This window comes from Prionailurus bengalensis, chromosome B1, assembly GCF_016509475.1.
Source record: "Prionailurus bengalensis isolate Pbe53 chromosome B1, Fcat_Pben_1.1_paternal_pri, whole genome shotgun sequence".
Lineage (NCBI taxonomy): Eukaryota > Metazoa > Chordata > Mammalia > Carnivora > Felidae > Prionailurus > Prionailurus bengalensis.
Window position 1 is genome coordinate 87,315,381 of NC_057344.1, and position 17,023 is coordinate 87,332,403.

The 17,023-nt window shown below is 41.2% G+C and overlaps 1 pseudogene; it reads right to left on the minus strand.

Moving 5' to 3' along the window:
- Positions 1 to 788: 788 nt before the first annotated feature.
- LOC122468981 lies at positions 789 to 1,546 on the minus strand (annotated as a pseudogene).
- Between the last annotated feature and the right edge of the window lie 15,477 nt (positions 1,547 to 17,023).

The following is a 17,023-nucleotide window of genomic DNA, read 5'->3' on the forward strand; positions in this document are numbered from 1 at the left end:
CTGTGAGCGCAGAGCCAGAAGTGGGGCTCCATCCCACAAACCTATGAGGTCATGACCCGAGTGGAAACCGAGTCAGATGTTTAAGTGGCTGAGCCACCCAGGTGTCCCTCTCCCAGGTAACTCTTACTCAGTTTCCTTGGAAGGAGCCTGCCCAAGGCACCTGGGCATCTGCCCAAGTGCCTGGGCCAGCAGGACAGAAGGAACAGGAGGTGCCTCAGCAGCACTGAGCAATTGGGTCCCTTTCTCAATGGCTCCTGGGCTTGCTAGCTATGAAAGGATTACTTTTCACTTTTGCAGAATAATTATAAAGAAGGACTGGTTATTAAGAAACAGGTATGCTTTTCCCAAGAATACACAGTGTTTGAGAAACATAGGCAGATTCTTTCTTCTGGTGCTCATTTTTTAAGACCCCATTTGAGCCACAGCCCTCTAGGTACGTCTTAAAAAGAAGTTTAAGTTTCTTTGTGAGTGTGCATGTGTTCCAACACATTTTATTTACAAAAATAGGCAGCAGGCCAGATTGGGCCCAAGGACTGTAATTTGCCAACCACTGCCCTCCATGACCACTGAGTAGATGACGTGGCTGCCTGGGGGACTACGGTCCGTTCTGCTCCTCCGTGAGATGGAAACCTCTAAGGTCTGGTGCTTTGCTGAGTTGTACGTGCGTGCAGCACAGGAAACTGCGTATGGGAGTTTCTGACCAAGTGATGGCTGCAGAGGCCACCATGTAAGGGCCCCACCGGGACAGGTTGAGCCTCCTTCTTCAGAAGAAACTGGTTGATTCCAGATCAGGCCCAACCCTCCCACCCGCATGCACACATGGGCCCTGGGTGGGTACTGTCCTCACTGGGCACTTCAGAGCCCTTGTGCCGGGACCTGCCCACCAGCTCCTCTCTGGTGATGGCCTGGCTGTAGCTCTTCTGGGAGTCCAGCGCTTCTTCCACCCCCACCTCCAGGTTGTCTTGGGTGATGAAATGTTTTTGCCTCCTCCTGCAGCTGCAGCACTTCCTGCTCCTTGAGCTGCACGGGCCGCCTTCTGCTGCACCTGCCGCTGCTTCTGCTCAGGCGCCTCCTGCCGCAGCCTCGCCAATCGCTCAGCCCGAGCAGCAGCTGGTTCTCCGCCTGGTTCCAGGCCCTCAGGTCGCGGTGCTCAGCGGTATCCCGCAGCACCTTGCGCTCTGCCGGGACAGCGCCCGGGCCTCGTGCACCTTCTTCTGCATCTCGGAAGCGAAGCCAACTCCAGCCAGGGCGGAGACGCGCGCAAAGTCGGCGCCCTCTGGGCGCGCCAGCTTCGACACACCACCCACGGGGCCGACGGCAGCCTCTTCCCTGTCACACACACCTGGGGGCGCGCACCGTCTGGCGGGACTCAACCGGATCCACCACGGGCGGGTCGCCACGCACCCACCCTTGCACTTGGCCCCTTGCACTTGGCCGGCGGGTCCTGGCGGGTCTTGTGGCCGCGCACGGGCAGCAGCAGCGGGGCTCGGAGGCCCGCACAGGGGCCCCGCACCCAGGCCTCCAAGAAGCTTACGTTTTGTAACATGTCTGTGCTCCAGTCATGTCTTCCTGAAGATACACCCTAAGTGGAGATTTAGCAAGCACCTGATCTTTTCTTAAGCTTTTTTTTTTTTTTAAATGTTAATTTATTCTTGAGAGAAGGGGAAAGACAGAGCATGAGCAGGGGAGGGGCAGAGCGAGAGAGCGACACAGAATCCGAAGCAGGCTCCAGGCTCTGAGCTGTCAGCACAGAGCCCGATGGGGGGCTTGAACCCACGAGCTGCGAGATCATGACCTGAGCTGAAGTCAGACGCTTAATGGACGAAGCCACCCAGGCGCCCCAAGCACCTGATCTTTTCAACACCTGGAAGATGTGGGTACTAGCCATTGGGCGTTCTCTTTTCAAACGGTAAATTTATCCAAATTTTATCTATTTTGGGGATGGGACCGAGACACTTTCTTAACTGTAATTCTTAGCACATTGAGTATTTGCCTTTTTCTCTGAGAAGAAACTTCAGACTGTGAATTCTTGGTTTGCATGTTACTTCTTTTCCTACAACGTGGTATGCTCAGTTTTCATGGCCACTATGATTTGGGGCAGGGGGTATAGGGATTTTTAAGCACTCATTCATTTGTCTACCCAACACACACTTTTACTGAGCATCCTTTACTGCAGGCCGTGCTAGGTGCTGGGTGCACAACAGTGAGTGAACAAGACAGACAACAGAGCCTTATGAAGTTTACATTCTAGTTCAGGGAAAAGACACAGATTAATAGGTCAGCGAAATCAATGGGACAATTACACATTGTGGTCAATGCTATGAAGAAGGTAAGACCATGTGATAGAAAGTAACATTTGAGGGGCGCCTGGGTGGCGCAGTCGGTTAAGCGTCCGACTTCAGCCAGGTCACGATCTCGCGGTCCGTGAGTTCGAGCCCCGCGTCAGGCTCTGGGCTGATGGCTCAGAGCCTGGAGCCTGCTTCCGATTCTGTGTCTCCCACTCTCTCTGCCCCTCCCCCATTCATGCTCTGTCTCTCTCTGTCGCAAAAATAAAATAAAAAAAACGTTGAAAAAAAAAACTTAAAAAAAAAAAAAAAGAAAGTAACATTTGATTTGAGACTGAAGGATGACAATGAGCCCCCATGCGGGAATTGCTGGGGCAGGGAACTGCCAGGGTAATGAATGGCCTTGGGGTGGGAAAATCAATGACTTTGAGGGACAGAAGGAGCCAGTGTGATGAGAGCCACATCACAACTGTCGAATAAAGAATTTCAATATTATTCTAAGAGCAATAGAAAGCCATCGGAGACTAAGCAACAAAGAAACAATATCTGATTGATGTTCTTAAATATAAAACACATTTAAAAACATAGCATATAAAACACAAAACATCTGGCTGGGTGGAGAAGGTGTTGTAAGGGGATATAGTATCAATGGAATCAGATTCTGTTGTTTCCCTAGTGACTTCCTAGCTGAAGGCAGCACCTTTTATGCAAACAGCAGGAGCAGGAAACTCCACTTTCTTTCTCTCTTCTCTTCTCTTCTCTTCTCTTCTCTTCTCTTCTCTTCTCTTCTCTTCTCTTTTCTTTTCTTTTCTATCTTTCTCTTCCTTTCTTTTCTTTCTTTCTTTCTTTCTTTCTTTCTTTCTTTCTTTCTTTCTTTCTTTCTTTCTTTGTAAGTTTACATCCAAATTAGTTAGCATATAGTGCAACAATGATTTCAGGAGTAGATTCCTTAATGCCCCTCACCCATTTAGCCCATCCCCCTCCCACACCCCCTCCAGCAACCCTCTGTTTGTTCTCCATATTTAAGAGTCTCTTCTGTTTTGTCTCCCGCACTGTTTTTATATTATGTTTGCTTCCCTTCCCTTATATTCATCTGTTTTGTATCTTAAATTCTTCATATGAGTGAAGTCATATGATAATTGTCTTTCTCTAATTTTGCTTAGCATAATACCCTCTAGTTCTATTCACATAGTTGCAAACAGCAAGATTTCATTTTTTTTTTGATTGCTGAGTAATACTCCATTGTATATATATACCACATCTTCTTTATCCATTCATCATCGATGGACATTTGGGCTCTTTCCATAGTTTGGCTATTGTTGATAGTGCTGCTATAAACATGGGGGTGCATGTGTCCCTTCAAAACAACACACCTGTATCCCTTGGATAAATGCCTAGTAGTGCAATTGCTGGGTCGTAGGGTAGTTCTATTTTTAGTTTTTTGAGGCACCTCCATGCCGTTTTCCAGAATGGCTGCACCAGCTTGCATTCCCACCAACAATGCAAAAGAGATCCTCTTTCTCTGCATTCTCCCCAACATTTGTTGTTGCCTGAGTTGCTAATGTTAGCCATTCTGGCAGGTGTAAGGTGGTATCTCATTGTGGTTTTGGTTTGTATTTCCCTGATGATGAGTGATGTTGAGCATTTTTTCATGTGTCGGTTGGCCATCTAGATGTCTTTTTGGGAGAAGTGTCTATTCATGTCTTTTGCCCATTTCTCCACTGGGTTATTTGTTTTTTGAGTGTTGAGTTTGATAAGTTCTTTATAGATTTTGGATACTAACCCTTTATCTGATATGTCATTTGTAAATATCTTCTCCCATTCTGTCGGTTGCCTTTTAGTTTTGCTGATTGTTTCCTTCGCTGTGCAGAAGCTTTTTATTTTGATAAGGTTCCAGTAGTTCATTTCTGCTTTTGTTTCCCTTGCCTCTGGAAACGTGTTGAGTAAGAAGTTGTTGCGGCCAAGCTCAAAGAGGTTTCTGCCTGCTTTCTCCCCAAGGATTTTGGTGCTTCCTGTCTTAACATTTAGGTCTTTCATCCATTTAAATTTATTTTTGTGTATGGGGTAAGAAAGTGGTCCAGGTTCATTTTTCTGCATGTCGCTGTCCAGCTTTCCCAGCACCACTTGCAGAAGAGACTGTGTTTATTCCATTGGATATTCTTTCCTGCTCTGTCAAAGATTAGTTGGCCATACATATGTGGGTCCATTTCTGAGTTCTCTATTCTGTTCCATTGATCTGTTTTGTGCCAGTACCATACTGTCTTGATGATTACAGCTGTGTAATACAGCTTGAAGTCTGGAATTGTGATGCCTCCAGCTTTGGTTTTCTTTTTCAGGATTGCTTTAGCTATTCGGGGTCTTTTCTGGTTCCATACAAATTTTAGGATTGTTTGTTCTAGCTCTGTGAGGAATACTAGTGTTATTTTGATAAGGATTGCTAGAAACTCTCCACTTTCAATTCCCCTCTTCATAACCACAGGAGTCTTTTCTTTCTGGATCCCAGCATTATGGAAAAGCCCTGTGTATGTGTGAGGAGAGCGGAGAGGTGATAGGAAGACTCGGGCTTCAGGGCCCTAAGGGCTGGGAGAGGTCTTACCTCCTTCTCCAGACTTTTCTAGACTTTGACCATGGTTTACTGGGCTAATGGGAAGTGCCAGTTAATGGGTGATGACTTAATGATCCGGCCACAGGACCTGTGTCACAAGAACTGAGGAAATATCAGTTCATGGTATCAGTCCATGAAAATGACAGAGAATAGTGAAATATGAGCAAAATACCAGATGAAATTACCAAAAAAAAAAAAAAAAAAACCAGCAAGTAGCAGGAAGAAGACCTCTAAGTCTTCTGGACCAGAAAAGAAGCATAAACGGAACTTAAAAAGCCTTGTTATCCCAAAAGTTTGATATAGAATAACTGTCTTCTCTGAAGTAAATTTGCAGCAGTATCAGCAGTCTTTAGGATGAGAATATAATTTATTTATGTTTCTCTAATGTGCCCTCGACTTCCTGTCCAATTTATTCATGACAAGACTTTCTATTTTATAAACCTCAAAATAAAGATAGATTTAATCTTTTAAGAAGCCCATGTTTCTTAGAGCATTGAAGAGAAAAGAGAGATATTAGACATGTTTTCTTTACTCATTTTTTTTCCTTTTGAGGAGAGTACACTGAGAACCAATCCTTTCATTATAAAGTAATAAAGTAAAAATTTATATAAGTGTATATATAAATTCTTATATATGTGTATGTGTGTATAAGCATCACTGTCTTTGTGTCTGTGTCTGTATCTATCATCCCCAACTAGATTATATTTTAATTCTGATAAAATATACAGAATATAAAGTTTACTTTAGCTGCTTTTAAGTATACATTTCAGTGGCATTAAATATATTTGTATTGTTATGCAACCTTACCACCATCTATCCCCAACTGGGTTATTATTATGATTTTTTTAATGAAGGAAATAAGAACAATTTTCAGTAAAATTATCACACTGCCATGGCATTTGGGACAGGTATTTTTTTTTTTTTATTTTTATTTTTTTTTTATTTTTTTTTTTTAAATTTTTTTTTTCAACGTTTAATTTATTTTTGGGACAGAGACAGAGCATGAACGGGGGAGGGACAGAGAGAGAGGGAGACACAGAATCAGAAACAGGCTCCAGGCTCTGAGCCATCAGCCCAGAGCCCGACGCGGGGCTCGAACTCACGGACCGCGAGATCGTGACCTGGCTGAAGTCGGACGCTTAACCGACTGCGCCACCCAGGCGCCCCTGGGACAGGTATTAAAGCTGGATCTTTTTTTAAAAATTTTTTATCACCACTCAACTTATTTTTTTAGTGCTTATTTATTTTTTAGACAGAGAGAGTGTGTGTGTGGGAGGGGCAGACAGAAAGGGGAATAGAGGATCCGAAGTGGGCTCTGTGCTGATAGCAGAGAGCCTGATTTGGGGATCGAACTCAGGAACCATGAGATCGTGACCTGAGCCAAAGTCAAATGCTTAACCTACTGACCCGCCCAGGTGCCCTGGGACCTTATTTTCCATATTCTTAAAATTAACCCTGCAGAGTGTCAGATAAAACCATTTATTTAAAACCTACATTGTCTAGGTGGCTCCTAAAGAAATACAAATGACAAGACAAATAACCATGAACACATCAACCTCATCAGTAATTAAAGAAGCAAGGCAATAACTACTACCAAAACAAACAAACAAAAAAATCCTGATCCTTTTTCACATATCAGATTGGCAAAGAGGGGAAAAAAAGAATGATAATATCCTGTGTTTCCAACGTGATGGTGGAAAAATGCATTTTTGTGGGATGTGATTTGACCCTATGTATCAGAATTTTAAATGAACACACCAGCCATCTTTCTCTTAGGGCATAATTCTAAGGAGTGAATCACACAGATGTGGTAAGATACATATGCACAAGGATGTTCACCACAGTGTTGTTTATAGAATTAAAACACTAGAAACACTTTAGTTTTTTGTCTAACTAAAGTATCAGATTGAGCTACGTAAATTATGATATATTTACAACACGAAAGGTCTTGTCATTATAAATGAACATACAGATCTTCATTGATGTAGAAAGATTTATATCACATATGGCTGAATGAAAGAGATGGTTACAGATGGGCATGCATAGTATGATTCAATTTTTATAAAAATGTGTATTTAAATATACATGTGTGTGCTTGTGTGTAGGTAGACAATGGATAGATATCTGAACAGTTCTTCACTACAGTGTTAACAGTCTTGATTGGTTAGATTTGCTTCCTATTTCTATTCTCTATTGTATGATTTTTTTTTTTTTTTTTTTACTACAAGTATGTTTTTAGTTTTACTATAAGAAAAAAACTCTTCCACTTTGGAATAAAATTAAGTACATCATCAAGTTTAAAAATAAATGGAATAAAAGGAGAGGAATAAGTACAACTCTACAAACACACATTTGATAACGTAGATGGAACGACCATTCCTTAAAAAACACAAACGATCACAGTTCATCCAATCTGAAATAGATAATTTGAATACCTCTATAACTATTGAGGAAGTTAAATTCATAATGTAAGTATTTCCAAGAAAGAAATCTACAAACCTGGATAATTTCACTGGAGAATTCTACCAAACATTTAAAACGAATGAACACTGGTCACCTGGATGTCAGTCAGTTGAGGGTGGAGCCTGCTTGAGATTCTCTCTGTCTGTCCCTCTCTCCACTCACAAGCTCGCTCTCTCTCTCTAAAAAAAAAAAAAAAAAAAAAAAAAGAGGGACGCCTGGGTGGCTCAGTTGGTTGGGCGGCCGACTTCAGCTCAGGTCACGATCTCGCCTTCCGTGAGTTCGAGCCCCGCGTCGGGCTCTGGGCTGACGGCTCAGAGCCTGGAGCCTGCTTCCGATTCTGTGTCTCCCTCTCTCTCTGACCCTCCCCCGTTCATGCTCTGTCTCTCTCTGTCTCAAAAATAAATAAACGTTAAAAAAAAATAAAAAAAAAAAATAAAAAAAATAAAAAAAAGAATAAAAAATTTATTCAATTTCTTTTTATTTAAGTATTTAATTTTGAGAGAGAGCAAGAGAGAAAGAGCTAGAGAGAGAATGCGCAAGAGTGCTTGCTCAAGTGGATGAAGGGTAGAGAGAGGGAGAGAGGGAACCACAAGCAGGCTCTAAGCTGTCAGCAAAGAGCTCTACTTCGGGCTCAATCTCACAAATGGCGATGGTGAGATCAAGACTTGAGCTGAAATCAAGAGTTGGATGTTTAACTGACTGAGCTACCCAGGTGCCCCTCTTTTTTAAATTTTTTTTATTTTATGCATTTTCTTTAGAAGAAGAGGAAACACTTCATGATTCATTTTGTGAAGCTAGTATTATCTTATACGAGAACCAGATAAAGACAGTACAAAAAAGAAAAGTATAGACCCATATCCCTAATGAATATAAATGCAAAGCTCTTTTTTTTTCCCCAAAATTTTATTTAAATTCAAGTTAGTTAACATATAGTGTAATATTGGTTTCAGGAGTAGAATTTAGTGATTCATCACTTGCGTATAACATCCAGTGTTCATCATAACAAGTGCCCTCTTTAATACCCACTGCCCATTTAGCCCACCCCCCACCCACTTCCTTCCATCAACCCTCAGCTTGTTCTCTATCAGTAAGAGTCTCATGGTTTGCTTCTCTTTCTCTTTTTCCCTTCCCCTATGTTCATCTGTTTTGTTTCTTAAATTCCACATATGAGTGAAATAATATGGTATTTGTCTTTCTCTGACTGACTTATTTTGCTTAGCATAATACATTGTAGCTCCATCCATGTTGTTGCAAATGGCAAGATTTCATTCTTTTTGATGGCTAATATTCCATTGCATATATATATATATATATATATATACACACACACACACATATATGCATATGTACATACATACCACATCTTCTTTATACATCCATCAGTCGATGAATGGGCTCTTTCCATAGTTTGGCTATTGTTGATAATGCTGCTATAACCATCAGGGTGCATGTGCTCCTTCAAATCTGTATTTTTTATCCTTTGGGTAAATACCTAGCACTGCAGCTGCTAGGTCATAGGGTAGTTCTATTTTTAACTTTTTGAGGAACCTCCATACTGTTTTCCAGAGTGCCTGCAGCAGTTTGCATTCCCGCCAATATTGTAAGAGGGTTCCCCTTTCTCCACATCCTCACCAACACATGTTGTTTCCTGTGCTACTAATCTTAGCTATTCTGACAAGTGTGAGGTGTTATCTCATCATGGTTTTTATTTGTATTTCCTCAATGATGAGTGATGTTGAGCATCTCTTCAGGTGTCTGTTATCCATCTGAATGTCCTCTTTGGAAAAACGTATTCATGTCTTCTGCCCGTTTCTTAACCAGATTATTTGTTTTTTGGGTATTGAGCTTGATAAGTTCTTTATAAATTTTGGGTACTAACTCTTTATCCAATATGTCATTTGCAAATATCTTCTCTCGTTCTGTAGGTTGCCTTTTAGTCTTATTGATTGTTTCCTTCACTGTGCAGAGTATTTTTATCTTGATGAAGTCCCAATAGTTCATTTTTGCTTTTGTTTCCCTTGTCTCCAAAGATATGTCTAGTGAGAAGTTGCTATGGCAGAGGTCAAAGAGATTGCGGCCTGTGTTCTCCTCTACGATTTTGATGGTTTCCTATCTTACATTTAGGTCTTTCATCCATTTTTAATTTATTTTTGTGTATGGTGTAAAAACGTGGTCAGGTTTCATTCCTCTATAGATGTAAAACTCTTTAACAAAATATTAGCAAATAGATTTCAGCAGTATATACAATATATACAAAGACTTATTTATTCTAGAGATGCAATGAGAATCATCTAGCGAGGAAAATGAATCAAATATAATCTACCATGGTAACAAGCTAAAGAAAATCACATAATCACATTAATTGATGAAGAAAGAGCATTTCATAAAATTTAACACCCATTTATGATAAAAATTCTCAGAAAAAATAGGAATAGGTGAGAACTTCCTCAAGTGGGTAAAGAACATCTACAAAAAACTTACAGCTAACATTATACATAATGGTGAAAAAGTGCATGCATGCTTTACCCCTGTATGAGTTTGCTAGAACTGCCATAACAAAGTACCAGACTCAGTGGCTTAAATAACAGAAACTTATTTTCTCACAATTCTAGAAGCTATAGCAAAGTGTTAACAGGGGTGATTTCTTATGAGGCCTCTCTCCTCGGCTTGCAGATGTCCATCTTCTGTGGTGTCTTAACATAGTCTTCCCTCTATGAGTCTGTGTCCTAATCTCTTCTTAAAAAATTTTTTTTCCTAATGTTTATTTTTGAGAGAGAGACAGAACACTAGCAAGGGTGGGGCAGAGAGTGAGGGAGACACAGAATCTGAAGCAAGCTCTAGGCTCTGAGCTGTAATCACAGAGCCCAACATGGGGCTTGAAGTCATGAACTGTGAGATCATGACCTGAGCTGAAGTCCTAACCGCTTAACCGACTGAGCCACCCAGGCACCTGTTGTCCTTAATCTCTCCTAATAAGGATATTAGTCATATTGGATTAGGGCCCACCCTAAGTATCTCACTTAATTTATTTACAAATTTAAAGACCCTGTCTCCACATAAAGTCACATTCTGAGGTTCTGAAGATTAGGAATTTAGTATAGGAATTGTGGCGGGGGGGACCACAATTTTGGCCCATAACACTCCCCAGTTTTGGGAACAAGGCAAATATACCTACTTTCACCACTTTTATTCAATTATAGTACTAGAAATTTCATCCAGGACAATAAGAGAGGAGAAAGAAGTAAAATGCATACAGATGCAAAGGAAGAAATAAAATTGTGCCTATTTGCAAATAATATGATTTTCTTGGTCCTAAGAAATCTACAAAAAACCTCCTGGAACTAATAAATGAGTTTAAATATTTACACGATACAATGTAAACACTCAAAAATCAATTGTATTTCTATCTGGGAGCAATGAACATGTAGACACTGAAATTAAAAATACTATGCCATTTACAGCTGCTTAGGAAAAAAAGTAATACTTAAGTGTAAATCTCATAAAACATGTATAGGATGTGTATGCTGAAAACGACACAGAGCTGATGAAAGAAGTCAAAACAAACCAAATAAATGGAGAGGCATATGTTCATGGATTGGAAAACTCAGCATAGCAAAGATGACAATTCTCCCCAAACTGACAGAAAAATCTAATGCAATTCCTATCAAAATCTCATTGAGACTTACTTTTTTCAATACAGATAAGGTTAGAATTTATGAGAAAAGGCAAAGAAATTGAAATAACGAAAGCAATTTTGGAAAAGAATACAGTGGGACAAATCAGTCTATCCAATTTCAAGACTTCTTATGTAGCAATATTAATCAAGACTGTACAGCACTGGTAGAAAGCAGACAATTGATTAAAGGAACAAAATGAAGAGCCCGGAATAAAACCCACAGGCATATGCCAACTGATTTTTGAGAAAGATGCAAAAGCAAGTCAATAGAGGAAAGGTAGCTTTTTCAACAAATGATAGTAGAGGAATTGGATATCCATGGACAGAAAAACGAACCTTGACCTGCCTTACACCTTACATAAAAATCAACTCAAAATAGATCACAGACTTAAGTGTAAACTATACAATTATAACATTTTTAGAAAAAAAATAGGAGAAAATCTTCAAGATCTATGGCTAGGCAAAGGGTTCTTAGACTTGACACTAAAAATGCCATCCTGGAGAAGTAAGGTTGATAAATTGGACTTCATCAAAATTAAGACTTTTGTTCTATGAAAGACTCTGTTAAGAGGATGAAAAGACGAGCCCAGAATGGGAGAAAATACTTCCAAACCATGTATCCTGCGAAGGACTAGTACCTAGAATACATAAAGAACTCTCAAAATTCAATTGTAAAAAAGCAAACAATCCAGTTAGAATATGGGCAGAATATATGAAGAAACAGGGGCGCCTGGGTGGCTCAGTCGGTTGGGCAACCAACTTCACTCAGGTCATGATCTCACAGATTGTGGGTTCGAACCCTGCATCGGGTTCTGTGCTGACACCTCAGAGCCTGGAGCCTGCTTCAGATTCTGTGTCTCCCTGTCTCTCTGCCCCTCCCCCACTCATGCTCTATCTCTCTCTTTCAAGAGTAAATAAACATTAACAAAAATTTTAAAATATATATGAAGAAACGTTTCACCAAAGAAGATATATAGATGGCAAATAAGCACATGAAAATATTGTCAATGGCATTGGCTATTAGGGACATGCAAATTAAAGTCACAATGAAATATCATCACATGCCTATTAGCATGGCTAAAATGGGGCACCTGGGTGTCTCAGTGGGTTAAGCGTCCAACATCGGCTCAGGTCATGATCTTGCAGTTCGTGGGTTTCAGCCCACATCAGGCTCTGTGCTGACAGCTCAGAGCCTGGAGCCTGCTTCGGATTCTGTGTCTCCTTCTCTCTGCCCCTCCCCTGCTTGCACTCTGTCTCTCTTTCAAAAATTAGCAAGTATTAAAAAGAAAAAAAAGAATGGCTAAAATAAAAACTAGTGGCAACACCCAATGTTGGCAAGGATGGGAAGAAGCTGGATCTCCCATACATTACTGGTGAGAATATAAAATATCACAGCCACTCATTCTGGAAAATCATATGGCAGTTTCTTGTAAAACTAAACATACAGCTGCCATACAAACCGGCAACAGTACTCCTGGGCATTTATTCCAGAGAAATGAAGACTTGTGTACAAAAATCTCTACATGCATGATTTTTTTTAAAATTTTTTTTTCAACGTTTATTTATTTATTTGGGACAGAGAGAGACAGAGCATGAACGGGGGAGGGGCAGAGAGAGAGGGAGACACAGAATTGGAAACAGGCTCCAGGCTCCGAGCCATCAGCCCAGAGCCTGACGCGGGGCTCGAACTCACGGACCACGAGATCGTGACCTGGCTGAAGTCGGATGCTTAACTGACTGCGCCACCCAGGCGCCCCACTACATGCATGATTACAGCAGCTTTATTAGTAATAGTCCAAATCTGGAAACAAGCCAGATGTTCTCCAAAAGGTAAATGGTTAAACACACAGTGATACATTCACACCATGGAATACTGCTTAGCAACACAAACAGAAAACTCTTGATTCACACAACAACCTGGATGAAATCTCTAGAGAACTAAATCCCTAAAGATTGTATACTGTGTGATTCCATTTCTGTAGCATTCTGTACTGCTGTCCTTATAGAAATATCAGATTAATGGTTGCTAGGGGTTAAGGAGGGAGGGGGGTGGATGTGACTATAAAAGGCTACCATGAGGGACCCTTGTGGTGGTGCAGCTGTTCTGTATCTCGACGGCATCATTGTCGGTATCCTGGTTGCGATATTGTCATTTAGTTTTGCAAGATGCTACCACTGGGGGAGGTGGGTAAAGGCCACACAAGGTCTCTGTGTATTATTTCCTACAACTGCATGTACATTTATAATTACCTCAAAAAGAAAAGTTTAATTAAAAAAAAAAAGACAAAAATCTGCTTGTTCTGTTCTCTGGTTCCCCTTTCGTGGCATTTGCTTTGACCTATGAGGGAAGCCTTGTTCTTATTTTCTTCCTGTGCCCCGGGAACTGTGTCAGTTTATCAGAAAGTGTTTCTGATGACTCTTCCAAATATGTCAGCCTGTACGGGAGGAAGCACAAACATTTCCGTAACAGATTTTTGTGACTTCTGTGGTTAAACTTGACAACAGGGACGTTAACGAATTACAACATGAATTCCCAAGGGAGAATCCACGTGGAAAAAAAATTAGAGTTTAGAGCTCTCTGTTATGTTCCCTACAGCTTGAGAGGAAGCCAGTGGAGAAGAAGTCAGTAAACAACTCTAAGTGAATTTGCAGCATTTTGCAAACTTACTGTGGCTTCTTCTTCATCCTCTCCCTTGCTCCTGCCCCACTGGAGGATGCATGTGAATTTAGACGGATATCCGTAAAAAAATCTATCTTTCCAGCTCACTTTTGGATTGCTTCTTTGTATTCGTTGCCTTTTTTCTTTTTCTATCAGTATTTGAATTTTTAATAATTTTTTTTTACCTTTATTTTTGAGAGACAGAGAGAGATAGGGTGCAAGTGGGGGAGGGGCAGAGAGAAGGAGACAGAATCTGAAGCAGGTTCTAGGCTCTGAGCTGTCAGCACAGAGCCTGACGTGGGGCTCGAACCCAAAAGCTGTGAGATCATGACCTGAGCTGAAGTTGGACACTTAACCACCTGAGCCACCCAGGCGCCCCCAGTATTTGAATTTTTAAAATTAAAGAATATATACGTACATATATGTATATATGTATTTTAATGTTTATTTATTTTTGAAGGGGGGGGACAGAGAGCGATGGGGAGAGAGGATCTGAAGTGGGCTCTGTGCTGACATCAGAGAGTCCAATGTGGGGCTCGAACCCAAGAACCGTGAAATCATGACCTGAAGTTGGACGCTTCACCAACTGAGCCCCCTGGGCGCCCTGTTTGTTTGTTTTAATAACCAAAAAGGAATTCATGTTTGTTGATTGCCAACATGTTGTGCTAAGCATTTTACGTTTGTTATTTAATTCTCTTGGCAGGGCAGTCACGATTTCTCTCATTTTTCTAGATGAAGAAATTCAAGCTCAGGCAGGTTATGTGACTTCTCCAAAGGTCAGATGACCAGTAAATGTCAGAGGCAGCTTAATGACACAGGTCTACCCGCCTCCAGCGGGTAGAGTCGTAAGTGGTTTCTTTGATGAGGAAGAGTATCTATGGCCAAATGAAATTTTCTCTCCTGATTTGCTTATGGCATTTATACTGATGTGCTTTAAGTCATCGATTCTAGCACCAGAGCAAACCCAGGTGCAAACTCTGGTTTACAGAGAAGGAAACTGAGTGCTCAACGTTGCACAGTAAGAGTCAATTAGAGCTCAGAGCAACTGTCTTTAGTCCAGTGCCCTTTTTAGGTTAGCATGTTGCTATAGAAAGAATACTGGGTTTATTTTCCATGCTCATAACCTCTTTATATAGAGGAAAGCCTGGCCTAGTGCTTAAGATCACAAACTCTGAAATCGCCTGGCTCCACCTCCAGGATATGTGACTTGAAACAAGCTGTTAACTCCGTAAGGCCTGTTTCCTCTTCTGTAAACTGGGATAATAACAGTACCAACCTCCTAGGACCATGGTGACAATTAGATGAAATATTGCAAGGAAGTTCTTAGGATAGAGTCGGGCCCACAGCAAACATCGGGTAAGCCTAAGCCAGTATAGTATTTAAGTAACGGGTTTGTGAGGGTGTCATAAAGAGGGCCAAGTACTCATGGTGATGGTTTATTTCTAAGGCACTGGAGCCAGGTAGACCTGTGTTGTTAAGCCGCCTCTGACATTTACTGGTCATCTGACCTTTGGAGAAGTCACATAACCTGTCTGAGCTTTAATTTCTTCATCTAGAAAATGGGGGAAACAGTACCTACCTTGCCGAGAGAATTAAATAACGCACATAAAATGCTTAGCACGACGTACTTCACTCAATAAATAGGAGTTCGTTTTCCCTTTTTGCTTGTTGAGACAGTTATGTAGCTTTCGGTTTGAAATGCTGTCTTCTGAGGCACCTGGGTGGCTCAGTCGGTTAAACATCCAACTTCGGCTTGGGTCATGATCTCATGGTTGGTGAGTTCGAGCCCCATGTGGGGCTCTGCTCTGACCACGGAGTCTGCTTTGGATTCTGTGTCTCCCTCTCTCTACCCCTCACCCGCTCACACTCTGTCTCTCTCTCAAAAAGACAAACATTAAAAAAAAAAAAAAATGAAATGCTGTCTTCTGGCTGCCAGGTGGCTTCAGGGTTCAGTCACTATGAATGTGGTCATGGTTTAATCTGGAACAAAAGTAGCTCCCAAACTCCCCCCAAAGAGGGGAACATGTTTTATGTCAACCATGCTTTAGAATGTATGCGATATCCATCTCATAAGTGATGTTTTGGTTGTTGTTTTAATGCTTCAAGGGAAGCAGTTTCAACCACCTGAAAGGTCCGGCTGTAGACGAACGTCAGGGCTTTGGGCTCATAAAACATCGGGCTGGAGTGTTAAAGAGATGTGTACTAGCTGTGGACTCTGGGGACTGTGGGACTCTAGTCACCGTTGCTCGTTCAGGGGAGATTAGAGAGAAAAACATAGCCCTTGAAGGGCTGCTGTGAGTATCAAGCTGTATATAATACACGGAAAAGTGGGGCACCTGGGCGGCTCAGTCTGTTAAGCATCTGACTTTGGCTCATGTCATGATCTCATGATCTCGAGTGTTTGAGCTCTGTGCTCGCAGCCTGGAGCCTGCTTCAGATTTTGTATCTCCGTCTCTCTCTGCCCCTCCTGGACTCCCATTCTTTCTCTCTCTCAAAAATTAGTAAATGTTTAAAGAAATTAGAAAAAAACACAGAAATGTAATTATAGCTACTATATATTGAGCATTTATTATGTGCCACACATTGTTCTAATTATTGCATTTAATTATCACGGACATTCTGGGGGTGTGTAGGTACAATCACCACCATTTTGTGGATTAAAAACTCAGGCACGAAGACTTTGTTACCTGCCCAAGATCACACGGCTAGTTAAGCTGTAGAGTCTGGATTTAAACACTATCATTGTGGTTCCAAAGTGTAAGCAATTAGCTGCCAGGCTTTACTGTCACATTGGCACATAATAAGTAATAAATAAATATTAGTTTCCCATTCTTTCACCAAAGATAAGCTTGTTGAACTGGGAACCACTTTCAGAGTTGGGGAAAATGGTGTCTTCCCTCAGCCCCCTCCTCATCAGAAGGAGTGAACCCAGGAACTTACTAATTAGTAAAAAGTGTACTTTTTTGTATTTAATGGTGCAATAATAAACTCTAGGGGCACAGAAGAATTTTCAGCTGGTACTTAATAAAATATGTATTTCTAACATTTTTATGGAAAAATTTTAAACCAAAGCCAATGGCGAAGGAACGATTGTAAAAATCAAGGCAGATAAAAAAGTTACAGGAAAGGGAATGAATATTTTCTGAGTATCTGTTATATCCCGAGCCCTATGCAGGATGATTCCCAACCTGGTTTTGTTTAATTTTCATAACATTCCTAAGAGATGGAGATTGGGCTGGTATATGAATGAGGGAACTGCGGTTCATGAAGGTGAAGGAACTTGCCCAAGCTCACATATCTGAAGAGAGTTGGAGCCAAGATTCAAACCAGTCATG